Genomic DNA, 16475 nt, shown 5'->3' on the forward strand with positions numbered 1-16475 from the left:
AGGGACAGGTGGTTACCTCATTGATCCAGAGCAGTCAGTTAGGAGGGCTTTCTGCCAGCCCCTTCTGGGTGACCAGCGCATCTCTGCCAGGACTGTCAGACTGAAGGTGGACAAGAAGTAGGTCTGGCTTCTGGATGGGAAAGAGCAGCAGGCACAGGACCCAGGCTGTCTGAGTGCTGTTCTGGGAAGACCGTGTGGAATGAAAGGCCCGGCCTCAGACTGCTGCTCACCTATCTCTCTCCCCAGAACCATCTCCTGCTTCCTGGGCATCTGGCTGGACCAGAACCTCCAGAATTTCCCAGCCTGATGATGCTGTTGGCTTCTCTAGAGCTCAACTTTCCAGGCCCTGACCTGCCAAACCAGGCCCAGTGCCTCCAGTCATGATGGGAGCACCTGAGCCCACTGAGGCTGAGACATGAGGAGGAGGAGGCCTCCGGGGGTGGTGTGGGTGAGTGTGCCTTTGGAAGGCACACAAAAGGCAGTGAGGGTGGTAGCATGTCCTCTTCTTGGATCTACAGAACCAGCTCCAGAGCAACATCAGGAAAACCCTCAAGAGGCAACGCCACCCTAGTGACCTCTCCAGAGCCAGAGCTGGATCTAGGCCCAGCTTTCACTGAACTTCAAGAGGCAGAAGAACCACCTGCAGCATTTGAGCACCTCACCCCAGCTCCCTGCGAGGCCTGTGGTGCCAGATCACTGGCCACAGAGCATGTCAGCTGTCACAGCAGAGAGGGCACACCCGCCCCCATTTAGATGCAGTGTTAAAAGTTTTGTGTTTATGTTACATATGCCTATAATTTTACTGTATTTTTTATGATGTTCAGTAACATACAGTGAATTGTAGAGAACATTCAATGACATACTCCTAAACATAACCTTCATTTAGTTTCTATAAAATTTAACCCTATAAACCCTCAGAGCTTTGAGCAAGTCTGTTTTTCTGGACCCTGACACACACAAAGAGAACTGTCCTCACCTTCTCCACCTGCCTTTTCTGGAAGCCAGGACTCTGCTTCCCAGGGAGCTGGCTCCATCCTGTGCCCAGACTCAGAGCTGGGTGGCCAGAGGCCAAGGATTGTCCTCCCATGGGGGCATCCTGAGCCCAACATGGAGGCCAGTTAGCCCAGCCCTGGGCCTCAGCTGCCAACCAGCCAAGGGGCCCCAGCAACACTCTCAGGGTCCCAAATAACTTGACCCTCACAATGGAAGAAAAAGGACCTGTACAGTGCAGACCACCCAGGCATCCCTTCTGGGCAATCTGATCCAATACCTGATGCCCGCCTTCCTGGATAGGGGCCCCACTTTCATCCCCACCCACCTTTCTGTCTTAATACAGAACATTTGCTACTAACCAACTTGTGTGGGACCAACCATATACCTGGTGAGCCCTGCCCCACCATAACACAGTGGTCACTCTGCCACCTGCTTGCTGTGAGTCTTCAGGTCACTGCATCTCTCTGAGTGTTTGTTTCTCTGAATATGGGGAGAACTGAGAACCAACCTCATAAGGTTATTGTAGGGACTCGGGGGGTTCTCCTGAGAAAGGACTCTCTGGATGCCTAGACAGTAGAGAGGTGTGATGTAAGGACTGAGCTAATTGGCCATTTACTCTTCCTTTTAAGAAAGCCTCTGCCTCACTTGTGATTCTCTTGGCACCTTGGGCTAAGCTATTTTCTCTTTTGGTAGATACTGGAGATTCCATTAGGGGTCCCTGTCCTGGGTAAAGTCAGACTAGAAATCCCAGGTGTGAGCAATGGGACCCCAGGCTCACCCAGCTATCTGAGATGGGGCTGGTTTGGGCTCATTCATTCAGCAAATACATTAGAAGGCCTGCCAGGTACAGACACATATCTAGGCACTGACCCCAGGACTGCACTCCAGAGGTGCCTTCTAGTCAGGAGTGATTCAGTCACACTCGGCTACACAGGCAGGTAGTGTCCATGGACAGTCAATGTAATGTCCTCTTCGAGGTATTGCTGCATCTTCCCATATTATGAAGCAGATGGTGGATCTCTGGACTAGCCGAAAAAGTGAATGAGCTTTGGATCAGAGCCATAAGGAAAATACAGGGATTATGAATTGGTGATGCTGACCAAACCATTGTGATCCACATATGGTAGGATATCTGCAAAAGGACAGAGGTCTGAAGACTTCTCCTAGTAAAAAGGGAGGGAGTCAAAGAGAGCTGTGCATGTGGATTTGGGTGGTGTGGGTGAGTGGTGAGGGGATGGGCGGGACCACACGGAGAAAAGCTCCCAGCGGCTGGGTTTAGGCAGGAGCATAGAGTCGCTCAGGTCAGTGCCCATGGTCTGCAGTCTGGAGGACTTCCGGGGGTGGGGGTTTAAACTGAGACTTCAGTGATGGAGATGGGAGGTTCCCTTCCTTGGAAGGCACACAGAAGGCAGTCATGGTATAACATGTTCTCTTCTTGGATCTACAGAAGCAGCTCCAGAGCAAGATCAAGAAACACCTAAAGATGAAACACCAACTCTAGTGCCCTTTCCAGAGCCAGAGCAGGCTCCAGGCACAGCTTTCAATGAACTTCTAGATGTGGACCCACCTGCAGCTTGTGAGCCACTCTCCTCAGTTCCTGGGAGGCCTGTAGTCCTGGACCACAGCATGTGTCAGCTGCCACCACAGAGAGGGCTTCCTCCCTTATATGCAGTTTTAAAACACTTGTGTTTATTTTATATATACTTACAATTTTACTGTATTTTTCTTATACTATTCAGTAACATAGAGTCTATTTTAAGGAAAATTTAATAAATACTCAAACATAAATTTAATTTAGATTCTATAAAATTTAACTCTATAATCCTTCAGAACCTTGAGCAAGTCTGTTTCTTCTGGGCCTCCATCGTGATACTATGAGTCATTGGTTGGGAATAATTAGTCTCTCAGGAGCCCTCTGCTCTAAAGATGTGACATTCTTGAGATCCAGGACAATGGGACTTTGGGGGAAATTGACCAATGAGCATTGGGGCAGAGACGCTTTATGTCAGGGCTGTCCTTGGGAACCTGTATTTCATTTGACTTCATCTCCCACCAGCACATGGGCAAAACATGCTTTAAGCGAGGGTTAAGCAGCAGCAAGCAGTTCCTGAACACTGACTGTCACCTGCACCTGGGACAGAAACTCTACCCTGCTCCACTCCCAGGAAACAGCATCCTGAGCATCTCCTCTGTTCGCCCATAACACTGAAGAGGGGACAGGGCATGTTCCAGGTCCCAGGGGTCCACACTCATCTTCTCCACAGGCACCGCTTCTAATCTCCCCTGGAGTCAGAGCCTCTCTCAGCCCTCAGCACTTGAGCTCTGGTTCAGCTGGGCTTTTTCCTGAGGCTCTTCTGTCTCACCCAGTGGCCATTCCTTCTCACGCCCTAATGCTGAACAAGATTGTGGATGTGGCCTGGCTTCTCCCTTTCCATCAGTCCTCTTCAGAGCTCCAAACTACTCTGGAGAGAAGGGACTAACACCCTTATAGGCACCATGCATGACACAAGCTGCAATGTCTCTGGACAAACGGGAATAAACTTTGGAAAAGACACATGATCCATACCCTCAAGATGAGCACATGACTGGGTTGACTTGGGTTTTAAAATATTCTAGTAGAATGTGATGAGTCCTGTGGTTAACCTGGTACCATAAGCACTGAGAACACAAACCCATCTGGGGATCATACACAAGGGTCTCTTTAGGATGGGATTCCTAAAGCAAACGAGAAGATGAATAAGTATTTGTCCACCCTCTTTATCCTGACTTAATGCACCATGGCATTTGCGAGAAGCATTTTGAGATTAAATAAAGGTTGGAGAAGTAAAGGGAGGGTAGGTCTACATTAGAGGCCATGGTACTGTTCAGTAGACTTGTTCATCCTAGCAATGGGTTTGGAGGTGGAGCCACCCGCCTTGAGTGGAACATCTCCTTATTTTGGAAGCTCTGGACTGTGGTCTCCACAGCAGCTGTTTACTATTTAAAATTGCACATTTTAACCTGGTTTCTCTTCCCCAGGTACTTTCCTCAGCTTCACAGCCAACCTAGAAACTGGAGGTTTTGCATTTTTAAAAATAAATGTTTTTATTGACTTCTGAGATGAAGAAAGAGGAAAAGAGATAGAAACACCAATGATTACAGGAAATCATTTATTGATTGTCATTCACAGATGACATGATATTGTACATAGAAAACCCAAAAGACTCCTTCAAAAACTACTAGATTTAATACATGAATTCGGTAATGTAGCAGGATAAAACATTAACACCCAGAAATTGATGGCATTTTTATACACCAAGAATGAACTTTCAGAAAGAGAAACTTAAAAAAACACCTAATTTACCATTGCTATAAAAAATTAAGATACTTAGGAATGAACGTAACCAAAGAGTTAAAAGACCTGTACTCAGAAAACTACAGGACATTGAACAAAGAGGCAGAGGACGATATAAACAAATGGAAGGATATACCATATTCATGGGTTGGTAGAATCAACATCATTAAAATGTCCATATTACCCAAAACAATCTATAGATTCAATGCAATTCCTACTAAAATACCAATGGAATATTTCACAGATTTAGAACAAACGCTCCAAAAATTTATATAGAACAACAACAACAAAAATACCCCAAATAGCCACAGCAATCTTGAGAAAGAAGAACAAAGTTGGAGGAATCACAATACCAGATATCAAGCTACATTATAAAGCCACCGTAATCAAAACAGCCTGGTACTGGCACAAGAACAGGCATATAGATCAATGGAACAGAACAGAGACTCCAGAAATCGACCCAAGCCATTACGCTCAATTAATATTTGACAAAGGAGACAAGAGCATACAATGGAGTAAAGACAGTCTCTTCAATAACTGGTGTTGGGAAAATTGGACAGGTACATGCAAAAAAATGAAACTAAACCACCAGCTTACACCATACACAAGAATAAGCTCAAAATGGATAAAAGACCTAAATATAAGTAGGGAAATCATAAAAATCCCAGGAGAAATCATAGGAAGCAAAATCTCAGACATCTCTTATGTTTATGGATACATCTCCTAGGGCCGTGGTCGGCAAACTGCGGCTCGCAAGCCACATGCAGCTCTTTGGCCCCTTGAGTGTGGCTCTTCCACAAAATACCATGGCCTGGGCAAGTCTATTTTGAAGAAGTGGCATTAGAAGAAGTTTAATTTTAAAAAATTTGGCTCTCAAAAGAAATTTCAGTCGTTGTACTGTTGATATTTGGCTCTGTTGACTAATGAGTTTGCCAACCACTGTCCTTAGGCAAAGGAAACTAAGGAGAAAATAAACAAATGGAACTACATCAAAATAAAAAGCTTATGCACAGCAAAAGAAACCATCAACAAAAATGAAAAAGGAGCCCACTGAACGGGAGAACATATTTGGCAATGATACATCTGATAAAGGGTTAATATCCCAAATATATAAGGAACTTATTCAACTTAACAAAAGGAAGACACACAATCCAATTAAAAAATGGGCAAAGGACCTAAATTGGCACGTCTCCAGAGTAGACATACAGATGGTCAAGAGACAAATGAAAAAATGCTTAGTCGCTCATCATCAGAGAGATGCAAATTAAAATAAGGTATCACCTCACACCTGTCAGAATGGCTACCATCAATAAATCAACCATCGACAAGTGCTGGTGAGGATTTGGAGAAAAGGGAACCCTCGTGCACTGCTGGTGGGAATGCAGACTAGTGCAGCCATTATGGAAAACAGTATGGAGTTTCCTCAAAAAATTAAATATAGAATTGCCGTTTGACCCAGTGATCCCACTTCTAGGAATATATCCTAAGAAACCTGAAACACCAATCAGAAAGAATGTATGTATCCCTATGTTCATAGCACAATTTACAATAGCTAAGATCTGAAAACAGACCAAGTGCCCATCTGTAAATGAGTGGTTAGAATAGTTATGATATATTTATGCCATGAAATACTATGCAGCAGTAATAAAGAAGGATCTCTTACCCTTTGAGGTAGCATGGAGGGATCTGGAGATTATCATGCTAAATTAAATAAGTCAGTCAGAGAAAGACAAGTATCATGTGATCTCACTCATATGTGGAATCTAATTAACAAACTAATGAATGGTGTGGATACAGAGACAATGAAGCATGGGACAGAGTGCAGACTCTTGGAGGGAAGGCGGGTGAGAGTGGGTGGGAGGGAGGTAATCAACCAAAGATCTGGTATGCGTATATGCATAACACATGGACCCAGACAGTGGGGTGGTGAGGGGTTGGGGTGGGGTTTGGCTCTGGGCTGAAGAGTTGATGAGGGGAAAAGGGGGGCATATGTAATATTTTCAACAATAAAGAATTAAGAAATAAGTAATACAATTTTAAAAAAGAAAAAACGAAAAGAGAAGAATCCCAGAGCTGATACTGTTAATATGGGGTTGTGTTATCCATTCTCTGCTAAGAAAATGACTAAGATTCTAATGTGTTTCATCATAACTTACCTTCAATTCTACTTTTCCTTCCAAGTAACTTTTCTCTTGTCAATGTTTCTACTTTCAAAGCTCTGAAGAATTTTTGTGAATTTATTTGAGCCAGTGTCGACAATTGGGGTGAAGCAAAATCTCAATGGATTGAAATAATGCTCCAGAGAATGGCAGTTTTGCACCTCATTTTATACATTAAAAACAGGAGTCATATGTGCATTCTATGAAATCCATTGGTGATAGATTGGGGAAGCAGAAGAAAGCAAAGTGGGGGAAACTCTGGGATTGGATAGACAGTAAGATGACAGATACATACTTCTTTCACTTAGGTGTGTGCAGGATGGTTAACAGTAAACAATGAACTCAACAACAATGAGGGGATGTGTGGTCTCTGCAGAGAGCAGAGTGATACCTGTGCTTTGAGGGGTCCAAATTAAGGAAAATTACTTGACATTCCAAAGATGTTATTGTAGGTGCAAAAAAGACAATAGACAGACTCAGTTAAAGTAAAGATTGACCTTTGTCAGGGAAGATGCTAGGCTAGGACATGACTACCCACCATAAACTGCTTTTAGTTAAAAAGCTTTAATTTCAGAGCATCCTTTGTGGTTACTTTAGGTCTCTGAGTTTGCAAGGCCACTAAGAAGGCCTTCCCTGGGTTAGTCAGGTTAACATGTAGTCCCTGCGATCACTCCTATACCGCCTCCCTCCACCAATCACTGAGTGCCTGGGGGTAGAAATAAGCCCGCTGAGGTACCCGCAGCTGCAGCTTTGCCTGCAGTCCTGGACAACAAGCCCACAACACACGGGTCCCCATGAACCTGTTTTCTACCTGGGAGGTGGACTACTCCAGCCTCACCTACCTGCCCAGGCAGTGCAGCTTCTCCTTAAACAAGCTGGTGATCTTCAAGGAGCTGGTGAAGAGCTCAGCGCTGTGGTGATCAGTGTGAAGATTCAGGGCTCCAAGACCATCTTGAGGTCTGACAGGATTGTGCTTCCCCCTAGTGGACAAGTGAAGGCCAACCTGGCGCTGACCTTCCTGCAATACTCCCACTTCCTAAACAGAGAAGGCAGCAAGTTACAGACCATGCTGCCTCAGAAGCAGCGCTTTAAGAATTAGACCATCCTGGGCTACAAGACACTCTCCGTGGGCGGCATCAACATGGCTTAGGGGATGCAGTGACCCCTTGCAGATCTGCATCTCCTCCCTGTCCAGCCAGCGCATCAACCCCGAGGACAATGCCATGTAGGCCAAGTCCAGAGTTCGTTACTCTGAGCTGGAGTATGAGATATTCTACTCTGAAAAGCAGATCAGCAATGATACCGAGCACAGGCAAGACCAGGATGAGGACGACTTTGACTTTGGGGAGCCCAGGAAGCAGCACCAAGGAGTAGTAAGGACACTGTGAAAGTAGTAAGAAGCAACAAGAAAGTCCTGGCGTGGCTGGCCAGGGTCGAAGTGTGGGAGGAGGTCCTGGACTCAGAGCAGGAGTCTTGGGGGCATGTCCGTGAGGTGGAGAAGGACCTAGAACTTTCGTATGACATCCCTGATAATCTCAGTGACAGTGGCCCATGACAACATCCCCAGCACCCAAAAGCCCAAGCTCAGGCCATACTTGGAAGATCTGTCCCAATCCCACTCTCAGATGGAGATCTAGAGCATCCACAGTGCCTGGAGCTAGAAGGAGCCTCCCAGTCCAACCCATGTGCCAGAGAAGATGAGCCCCAAGCAACCAAGGAACAGTGTCTTGGACTCAGTGGCCCACAGCACACCCACCCCCAGGGAGCAGCTGGCACAGCCCTAGGACTGTCCTGGGGCAGAGACCTCTGCTCTGGAAGTGTTCACTGAGAAGCTGCCACCTTGTGGGTGCAGCACCAATACTCAGTCTCTCCTCATCCCCTCCACCAGATCCCAGGGGAAGCAGGTGGGCCGTTGGGGCTGGAGCACGTCCCAGAAGGAGCAACAGGTGGTACAACCAGAAACAAGAGGACCAACAGCCTGGACAACTGATACCTGCTGAGCCAGCTACAGATCTCCAGGAAGACTGTGCACGGCCAGCTAAACCACATCCTCATCTCTGACAACCAGTTGCCTGAGAATATCCTCCTCCTCAATCCCTCCAACTGGCAGGGGCAGTTCTGGTCCGAGTCCTGCAGCAACACATGCTGCCTGTGGTGTGCACCTGTTCCCAGGGTGAGGTCTAGGCAGCCCATCTCATGGATACAGAGACACTGTAACTACAATTCCCAGCTCCCGAAGCCAGTGAAAGTCCTGGTGGCCAGAGTGCAGCACTACTTCAGTGCTGTGCAGCCACTCTTCCTGGAGCAGCTGTCCTACTGGCTGGGCTACATGCTTTTCCTGGTCATCCCGCTGAGTTCCGACCCCATGGCCAGGTACCTGGGCTCTGTGCATTACCGCTACAACAGCTTCTTCCAGGACCTGCCCTGGTGGGACCTGGTCTACAAGCTGGAGGCCCAGGGAGTATGCAGAACATACTGAACATCATGTTGGGAATCACACAGTACATCATGGGGTCCTACTATGTCCACAAGTTGCCCATTGAGGAAGCCATATTCACCTACAAACAGAAGAGCCCCAATGAGTTCTTGAACTGTATTCCTTTCATGGGGGTGGTGGGACTTAGAATAGTGGAACCATCCTAGGTTATATCAGGAGACTCAGATGATGCGGCCTTTGGGTTTCAGGGTGCTTTCATCCACCCAGCCATACAGGTCTGTGTCCAACAAGGAGGCCTCACCCTCCTTGCCCCTTCCCTCCCCTGAGCATGCGATCATTCCTGTCCCAGCTCCCTTTACCAATCATTGAGTGCCTTGGGGTTCAGTCTGAACTGGAGTCCCCAGCACACCTGGCTTGTTCTCCCCAAGCCAGGGCATTGGCCCTGAGCTGATAGGGCTGCAGGTGAACTATTTGATGGTAGCCCATCCCAAAGACAGGAAGAGAGACTCTGAGAACAAAGACCTAGCTACCAACAACAATATAAGAAACCTGAAACATTCTTGGGCAGGGACCCCACTTTTCTTCCCACCTTTCTGTGTTATTATAGAGCATTTGCTACCACCCAATGGGTGTGGGACCAACTATTTACCAGGTGAGCCCCTCCCCCTCCACAGCACAGTGGTCACTCTGCCACCAGCTTGCTGTGAGTCTTCAGGTCACTGCATCTCTCTGAGTGTTTGTTCCTCTGAACCCTGGTCAACCTAGGAGCAAGCTCACAGGGTTATTGTAGAGACTCAGTGGGGGCCTCCCTGGAAAGTTTTCTCTGGGTGTCTGGACAGTGGAGAGGTCTGCTGGAGGGGCTAAGGTTGTGTTAATTGGTCATTTTCTCTTCCTCATGATGAAGCCTCTACCAAATTTGTGATTCTTCTAGGGGTCTCGGGCTAAGCTCTTTTCTCATTTGATAAAGAGATTGGAGACTCCATTAGGGGTCCCTGTCTTGGGTGAAGTCAGATCAGAAATCCCAGGGGTGAGCAGTGGGGTCCCAGGGTCACCCAGCTATCTGAGTTGGGGCTAGTTTGGGCTCATTCATTCAGCAAATATATCAGAAGCCCTGCCAGGTACAGACACATCTCTAGGCACTGACCATAATCCAGTGCACAGAGCAGACCCCCAGCCTGCACTGTCTTCTCTTATGCTTTTTGATTTTGTCTCTCACTTTGAATGGAAAAGATGTTTCCATCTTATCAGGAAGATAGGCTATGTTGTATTGTACTAACAGAACCCTAAAACTCAGTGGTTTGCAGCAGCAAAGATTAATTTCATAGTCATGTGACTTCAATGATCTGATGGATCTAACAGAGTTCCTGTTTTTTGGATTGTTCATCTTTTCTCTTAACATAAGGATGAGAATAAGGACTTCCAAGCTCTTTATATGTCATAATGGAAACCAGAAGTCGACATTTTATTTGACAATGGCCTGTGGTGGACATGACTTCTATTTCCCCTGCCAATTTCCACATCCAGGTGGTTCTGGGGAATGCGGTTCAGGGCCCCAGAGAGGAGGTATCAGCACATTTAACTGGCTCACCACAGTGATGATGCTTGTATGTGGACATGTGACTTCAGTGAGTTTAATAAGATTCTTTATACTAGTGACCAGAAAAAAAATTCTGGATGTTCTCAATTAAATTAGAGCAGCCAGGAAGTGAGAAAAAGAGACAGAGCAGTTAGCCTGTAATGGCGGGGAGCCAGCAGACTGAAGGGTCTCCAGTTTGATTCTGGTCAAGGGCACATACTTTAGTTGCAGCATAGATCCTTGGCCCTGGTTTGGGAAAGTGTGGGAGGCAACCAATCGATGTGTCTTTCTCACATCAATGTTTCTCTCTCTCTATCTCTCCCCCTCCCTTCCACTCTCTCTAAAAATCAATAGAAACTTACCCTTGCATGAGAATAACAAAACAAAAAAAAATTAGTGATAAGAATGGCACTACCACCTGCTTTGAAACCTCAGACATGTTAGCTGAGCTCTTTATGATTTGCTCTTTTCATGTGGGAAAAAAAAAGAGCTGCAAGGTTAACATCCTATATAATAAAGAGGTAACTTGCAAATTGACCATCACTCCAACACACAAGATGGCCACCCCCAGGTGATCAAAGATGGCCACCCCCATGTGGACACAAGATGGCTGCCATAAGATGGCCAGCAAGGGAGTGCAGTTGTGGGCAATCAGGCCAGCAGGGGAGGGCATTTGGGAGGGACCAGGCCTGCAAGGGAAGGCAGTTGGGGGTGGAACAGGCCTGCAGGGGAGGACTGTTAGGGGCAACCAGGCTGGCAAGGGAGGGAAGTTAGGGGTAACCAGGCCAGCAGGGGAGGGCAGTTGGGGGTGACTAGGCTGCAGGGGAGGGCAGTTAGGGGCAACCAGGCTGGCAGGGAGGGAAGTTAGGGGTAACCAGGCCAGCAGGGGAGGGCAGTTGGGGGTGACTAGGCTGCAGGGGAGGGCAGTTGGGGGTGATCGGTCTGGCAGGGGAGCAGCTAGGCGTCAATCGGAATGGCAAGGGAGTGGTTAGGGGGTGATCAGGCTGTCAGGCAGAAGTGGTTAGGGGCAATCAGGCAGGCAGGCAGGCGAGGGGTGGAAGCCAGCAGTCCTGCATTGTGAGAGGGATGGTCGGCAGGGGAGGGCAGAGTGACCAGAAAAAAATTTAACGGACAGTTGGACATCCCTCAAGGGGTCCCAGATTGGAGAAGATGCAGGTTGGGCTAAGGGACATGCACCCCACCATGAACAAATTTTGTGCACTGGGCCTCTAGTTAAGTAATAGTGTTTAACACAAAGAGTTGACCTGTTGTGGCCCCTCAGTAAATATTTCCCATTACTATTATAAATATATGTATATGTATATGTATATGTATATGTATATGTATACGTATATGTGTATATATAGACAATCATCAGGTGAAAATACAATGTGAAACAACCACAAATTAATCTAAAGCATTAAGATGTTAACAGGAATTGTGCAGGGCCTTCCAATGCTCCATTTCCCCATCTATATATATAAAACCTTATTTTGCAAATAGACTAAACAGTGGAACAACCCAACAATTGAACTACCTAATAACTGGTTGCTATGATGCATGCTGACCACCAGGGGGTGCATGTGGAACATGGCAGGCATCAGCAGCAGGAAGCAGTGTGTGGAACATGGTGGGTGTCAGCTACAGTGGGATGGTGGAGCAAATGAGTGGAGGCACCAGACCAAGGCAGGGCACCAGTCACTGTCATGTGGCAATCCTCTGGTGGTTACTGAAAATTCTTTGCTCCTGCATGCCACGGTCCCATTCAGCACTCACACCTGCTGCTGGTGCTGGCTCCGATTGCTCGGCACTGTCAGCCAATGTGAGCGGGCCGGCACCTTCAGTGCATGGGATCTGCGGCAGTGGGATCAGAACTGCCTGCAGACAGGGGATTGGGGGCTGTGGCAGGAGGGTCCCGGAGGATGGGTCGAGACTTGCCCCTGTGCCCACCACAGCCTTGTGGCCCACAGTTGCTTTCAAGGTGCATGAATTTGTGCACTGAGCCCTTAGTCTAATCATAAATGGATGGACTTACTAATTTCTAGATAGAAAGATAAAATATTGCAAAGGCACACATTCTCCTAAATTAATATAAATTTATTAACTTATTTGAAGTCAAAATCATAACAGGATTTTAGGGAAACAAAAACTATTCTGAATTTTATCTAAAAATAAATATGCAAACAAATCAGGAAATGGTTGATTGTAAGAAGGGGACTTGCTCTGTCAAGTAGAAAAGACTCTAAAGCAGTGTGGCCCTGGTGCTGGAGTGAGCAGATCATGGGAGCTGGGCAGCAACATTAGGAACAGGGCTGAGCACACCTGGTATTGAGTGGGTCATTATGGGGACCCTTTGGCATAAATAACACTGGGGCAGCTGTTTATTTATTTAGGGGAAATCTTTAGATCAATATTTTAGATCTCACCAAAAACATTTAAAATGGATTTAAGATTAATACATTTTACTATGCCTTTTTCATTTTGAAAATCTAATGCAGGTGGAATGAAAATTTTAAAAATAAAAAATTCCATGATATAGAGATATATAACACTTTCCATATTTTGATGTCTTTTTTGGATGAGATATAAAGAAAGTCCTGAACAGAGAGCCTTGCAGACAGAGATGTGTGTGTGCAAAGGCCCTGAGGTGAGAAAGAGCTCACTGGGGTGAAGGAATGAAATAGGGGCCAGGGTGGCTGTAGTAAAGAGAAGAGTTGTGAGACAGAAAGTTGTGCAGGCCAAAGGGGTCCAGAGCCTGCATGATCTTGTTCAGGTTGTAAAATGTATTCCAAGTGCAATGAGGAGTTTTAGAGGATTTTTAAGTAAAAGATATTTAGCAACTATCTTTCCATTTGCATTTTACAGTAGTACTTTAATAATCAGATATGGCTGTTGCATTTTGGATCAGATGCTTTTTCAGTGCCTATCACTTTTTATTAACTTCTATAAAAATACCTTTTTAAATTTTAGAATAATCATTCCTAGGTTTAATTTTCTAAAAAACCTACAATATCTGAGAAATTAATTATTTTTATTTTTTATTTCTTCTTAATTTAAGTATAGTTGATATACAATCTTATATGGTCATTAGAGGCCCAGTGCACGAAATTTGTACACTTGGGGGGTTCCCCTCAGTTTGGCCTGTGTCCTGTTGCAGTCTGGGAGCCCCCGGGGGTTTGTCCAACTGATGGCTTAGGCCCACTCCTCACTGTCAGTCAGACAGCTTTAGCGCTGCCGCAGAGTCAGGAGAGGCTCCTGCTGCTGCTGGTTCGCCAGCCGTGAGCCCGGCTACTGGGCTTCTGGCTGAGCAACACTCCCCCTATGGGAGCACACTGACCAGCAGGGGGCAGCTCCTGCATTGAGCGTCTGCCCCCTGGTGGTCAGTGTACATGATAGCAACTGGTCATTCCGCCATTTGGTCTATTTGTATATTAGCCTTTTATTAGATAGGATATTGTTTCTGGATTCGACAATTTTTTACTTAAAATGTGATCACCCCACCAATTCTTATAATCATCTGTCACCATGCAAACTTATCACAATATTATTGACTCTACTTCCCTTCCCCTTTCCACCCATCCCCCAGACTACCTTTTGTCTCTTTTTTAAATGAATCTGCTCTTTTTGTTTTGTGTTTTGATTCCACATATAAATAAAACTCTATGGTAATTGTCTTTCTCTGCCTGACTTAGTTCACTGAGCATAATACCCTCTAGGTCCACCCATGTTGCTGCAAATGGTAACATTTCCTTCTTTTTTATGTTCCAGTAATATTCCATTCTACATATGCCCCACATCACCTTCTTCCATTCATCTGTTGATGGAAGGAAGGTTACTTCCATATCTTGGCTATTGAAAATAATGCTGCAATGAACATAGGGGATAGTGCATATCACTTTTAATAGCTCTCCTAATATTAAACCACTAGTGACCCAGTGCACAAAATTCATGCACATTAAAAAGAGGATTAGAGGAAATAATTTAATATTGCTATTTGCCCTTTCTCTATAATAGAAGTGTCAGAGATAAAAATTACTAAAACATATATGAAATCCTTCCTCCTGTCAGAGTCTGGGGCACACCACTGGACCCAGAGTCAAGTCCCTGCCCACCCACATGCACCTCAAAATTGTGTGAGAACCAGACCAAGCCAGCCCTGCCCCCACTGGGCTAGATCCAGATCGGCCATTCCCACACTTGTCAAGCCCTGCTGGGCAGGGGCATAGCCTCAGGTCCCCTGGCCTGGTGCCAGGATGGGGGGCGTGGCCTGAGGTCCCCCAGCTCAGTCTGGGGCAGGGAGTGTGCCTTGAGGACCTCCATCAAACCCCACCAGGTCGGGAACACAGCTTGAGATCCCCTGTCAAGCTCCGCTGGGTGTGGGGCATGGCCTTAGGTCCCCTGTCAAGCCCCTCCAGGCAGGGGTTGCAGCCTCAGGTCCCCCAGCCCAGCACCAGGAGGGGGGCGCAGCCTCAAGTCCCACATCAAGCCTTGCTGGGCAGGGGCACAGCCTAAGTTCCCCTGACCCAGCACTGGGGGTGCATCTTGAGGTCTCCCATCAAACCCCGCTGGGTGGGGGGCATGGCCTGAAGTCTCCTGTCAAGCCCAGCCAGGCAGGGGGGCACAGCCTGAGGTCCCCTGGCCCAGTGCTGGGACAAGGGGCACAGCCTGAGGTGCCCTGTCAACCCCCGCCAGGCTGGGGGTGTGGTCTGAGGTCCCCTGGCCTGGTGCCGGGTGGGGGGCATGGCCTGAAGTCCCCTTTCAAGCCCCACCTGGTGGAGGGCGCAGCCTGAGGTCTCCTGGCCTGGTGCTGGGGCAGGTGGAGCAGCCTGAGGTCCCCTAGCCCAACACCAGGACAGGAAGCGCACCTTGAGGTCTCCCGCCAAGCCCTCCTGGGGGAGAGCATGGCCTCAGGTCCCCTGGCCTGGCACTGGGGTTGGGGGGGTACGGCCTGAGGTCCCCTGTCAAGCCCCATGGTAGGGGAGGGTGTAGCCTCATGTCCTTGCTTATTTCTCGTTAAGGGTCCTTATGGGAACTTGGCCTCAGCCGTGGGTGCAGCCATCTTTGTGACAGCGTGATGGTCAATTAGCATATTCCCTCTTTATTAGATAGGATACTTGTGTTTCAGTATAAACTGATAAAGTAGATATCCTAATGTTTTCTTTAGGCTTTTGTATTTATATTTATTAACTAGAGGCCCGGTGCATGAAATTCATGTACGGGAGTGGGGGGGGGGGTAAGGGGGTGTTGTCCCTCAGCCCAGCCTGCAGTCTCTTCAATCTGGGACCCCTCAAGGGACCTTCATTTTTTCCTCCAGGAGTGTGGTGGAAAAACCCTAGATCACCTTCTTGGATTCTTATAACCCAAATTACCAAGAACACTGCAAGTGGTGGCCTATAGGGAGCTTAGCCAATGAGTTGTCAGAAAAGGTATTTACTCTCAAACTGGTTTGGCTCAGTGGATAGACCGTAGGCCTGCAAGACTGAAGGGTCCCAGGTTTGATTCCTGTTAAGGGCATGTACCTTGGTTGGAGGCACAGCCCCAGTGGGGAGTGTGCAGGAGGCAGCTAATTGATGTTTCTCTCTCATTAATATTTCCAACTGTCTATCCCTCTCCCCTCTTCTCTGTAAAAAAAATCAATAAAATATATTTTTTAAAAGGTGTATCCTCTGCAGCTCATGCAGCCCCTGGGTTTGTTCACTGGGCTAGGGGCGTGTCCCTGCCACCCAGTGGTGGCTGCCAGGGTCTCTGCACACCCCAGAGGCCAGCAGCTCTCCCCCTGTGGAGGGCACTGGGCTGAGGACATGGACACGAACCGCCACTTGGTGCTGAAGCTTGGAAAGCCTCTGGGGTGGGGCAGGAACATCCCTGTCTCCAAACGCCCCAACGCCAGCAGCTAGCCCCACCATGGGCCCCAGGCTGGGGGCATGCAGGGACCCTGGGCAGCATGTAGCAGTGGCTGCCAGGGTTTCGGCACAC

The 16475-nt window shown here is 47.4% G+C and overlaps 1 pseudogene; it reads left to right on the forward strand.

The window, feature by feature from the left end:
- Positions 1 to 6136: 6136 nt before the first annotated feature.
- LOC103300572 (phosphofurin acidic cluster sorting protein 2-like) lies at positions 6137 to 13695 on the forward strand (annotated as a pseudogene).
- The last annotated feature ends 2780 nt before the right edge of the window (positions 13696 to 16475 follow it).

Source organism: Eptesicus fuscus, chromosome 20, assembly GCF_027574615.1.
Source record: "Eptesicus fuscus isolate TK198812 chromosome 20, DD_ASM_mEF_20220401, whole genome shotgun sequence".
Lineage (NCBI taxonomy): Eukaryota > Metazoa > Chordata > Mammalia > Chiroptera > Vespertilionidae > Eptesicus > Eptesicus fuscus.